The following is a 2,844-nucleotide window of genomic DNA, read 5'->3' on the forward strand; positions in this document are numbered from 1 at the left end:
TTGAATAAACGCCATTTTTTTAATAGCCATGGTGCCCTGTAATAATATACTAAGGAAGTGCCAAGCCGAATATAAGTTTACTACTCCAGACGAAAGAATGAACCAGCTAATGTGTATGGACGACCTTAATTTTTTTTTTTTTTTTTTTTTTGCAATAAACAAAAAGGAACTAGAGGCGCTAATAAACACAATCAGAATCTTTAATGAGGATGTCTTAATGGAATTCCGAATGGAAAAGTGCGTACTGCTAGAAAGAGAAAAGTAGAGGCAACAGAGACGAAAATTCTCGAGCAAACAGAGATGAGAACACTAGGTGAACATGACCCTTACAAATATTTAAAATTTCTAAACGCAAACACTAATAAAAGTTAGTAATGTTTTGTACTTGTGGGGGTTATATACCTTCGTGTATATTCTACATGTCTATATAATTGTGACATGGCCGTGATCGCCTGTCTTTGTGTGTGCACATGTGTGTTTACGGTCATGGTTGTGTGTGTCACATATAAAGAGATTTTAAGACGTGTACCCTTTTCTCCGTTCATTTGTCGATGCCTCCTATCGACGATTCATAAACGCTCCCAAAAACACGACCTGATATTATTGTTTGGATAAAATCTTTATTCCGGATTTCTCTCGTTCTCTTTTTTCTTTTTTCCGTTTTCTATCTTGATTCAAGATTATCTCGTTCTGGCTAAAGAAGTATCTGGCTGTCTTCTGACTATCTGAATAATTGACTAGAAACACATGTGCATCGTCTATTTATTATGAGGTGCATGTGTGTGGTGGTAACACCTCGTTAACCAGTTCACATTCAAAATGCACTGACCTGCCTCGTGACCCCTGCTAGCGTGCAGGTGTAACGCGTCGTCAATAGAAGTCACTGAGTTTGAAACCTACCAGTTTTTACCTTTCGCTTTCTCTGCACTTAACTTGAACACAAGCAAGTTGGTTCAAGCTAGTACCGTGTTAACTACGTTATTGATACACAACATAAACCCATGGGTGGTATCACTAGTAAGATTCTCCAAACCGATTATATGTTGGGCTATAGAAAAACTGAAGCATCTTCATCAAAATACCGGGAACTTTATGACTATGCACAATGCAATACAGCCAAAGGATGATGCTGATCGACTCTATGCGAAAAATTAAAACGAAGCAAGATGACTGCTTAGTTTAGAAGATAGCGTGAATAACTTAAACAAGAATTAGAAAGTACATAACGCAGAACACAGATGGGCTAATCGTCGCAGCAAAATAGAACACTGAAATAACGAATAAGATAAAAACAGAGAAGCATGGAAAAACAGAACCACTTTTTACAAGAAAGTTTACGACAGGATGGATAATAGAATGCCTGAGAATGTATAAAATACTAGGCAAGATTATTAATTTCATTGAAATATAAATGAGAACATGGAGACTTGAACAGACAGCTGATGGACAATGCATAACTGAGATTAAAAAAATACAAAGAAGTATTATCCAATGAGATTCCCTATTTCAACTACTATTCATACTAAGTGCCAAGCCGGATACAAGTTTACTAATACAGATGAAAGAATGAACAAACTAATGTACATGGACGACCTGAAACTCTTTGCAAAAACTAAAAAGGAACTAGAGACGCTAAATAAACACGACCATAATATTCAGCGAAAATATGCGAAGGGAATTCGATATTGAAAAGTGTGCACTGCTGATCAGGAGAAGGGGAAAACTAGAGTAAACGGAAGGCATGAAACTAACCAAGCAAACGCAGATGATGCCACAAGGTGAACAGAGCAGCTACAAATATTTGGGGGTACTCGAAGCAGACGCCATCAAAGCAACATACATTAAAGAGAATATGGTAAGAGACTACATTAAAAGAACAAGAAACTCTTTGAAACTAAACTATGTAGTAGAAACCTAATCAATGAGATGAACACATAGGCAGTATCACTAGTAAGATACTTCGTATCGTTTATAGGTTGCACCACAAAAGAACTGAGGCATCTCGATCAGAAGACCAGGAAACTCAAGATTATGCACAGTGTACTAGACTCTCTGGGCAAACGAAAAACGCTGGAAGACGACTCGTTTGTATAGAAACTGTGGAAATGACATAAGAAAAGAACTAGAAAAATACATAATGTAGAACACTGAAAGAATAATTACTGCAGCAAAAGACACTGAAAAAAAAATGAACAAAACAAAAACAAAGAAAGACAATGGATAAGACGAAAAAGAAAAACGAGAGGAGAAACAACTACACAGACGATTGATATGGATGATAAAAGATGAAACTAATGAAAATACTTGGGCGTGGCTACAACATAGAAAATATAATAGAGTGACTGGATCCTTAATAACAGCAACACAAGGTAACGCAATTAGAACCAACCAAACGAAAGCAAGGATTGATAAGACACAAGAAAACTGCAAATGCAAACGCTATAGACAAAGAGACTAAACAATAAACCACATAATCAGCGAATCCAGCAAACAAACCAAAAAAGAATTAAAAAAAAATAGAATCGATCAAATGGGGAAAACAGTACTTTGGAAATTACAGCTTAAACATCTCGATAAATGGTACAAGCATAAACTGGCAGCCGTACTTAAAAACGGAAGTCACTGAGGTCTATATGGCATGGATATACAAGTGGATAAACTAATCCAAGCCAGAAGACCGGAAGTCATAATTGTTAACAAAAAGGAAGCGTCCTGCCAATTTGGAGATATCGGTATTCCAGCAGATCACAGGTTAAACATCGAAATAGACACGCAATACAAATACACGGAACTGGCCAGAGAGCTCAAAGGTATAGGAAAGATGAGGTAGGAGCACTAGGAACA

This window comes from Euprymna scolopes, chromosome 30, assembly GCF_053919585.1.
Source record: "Euprymna scolopes isolate OS-2025 chromosome 30, ASM5391958v1, whole genome shotgun sequence".
NCBI classification, from domain to species: Eukaryota; Metazoa; Mollusca; class Cephalopoda; order Sepiida; family Sepiolidae; genus Euprymna; species Euprymna scolopes.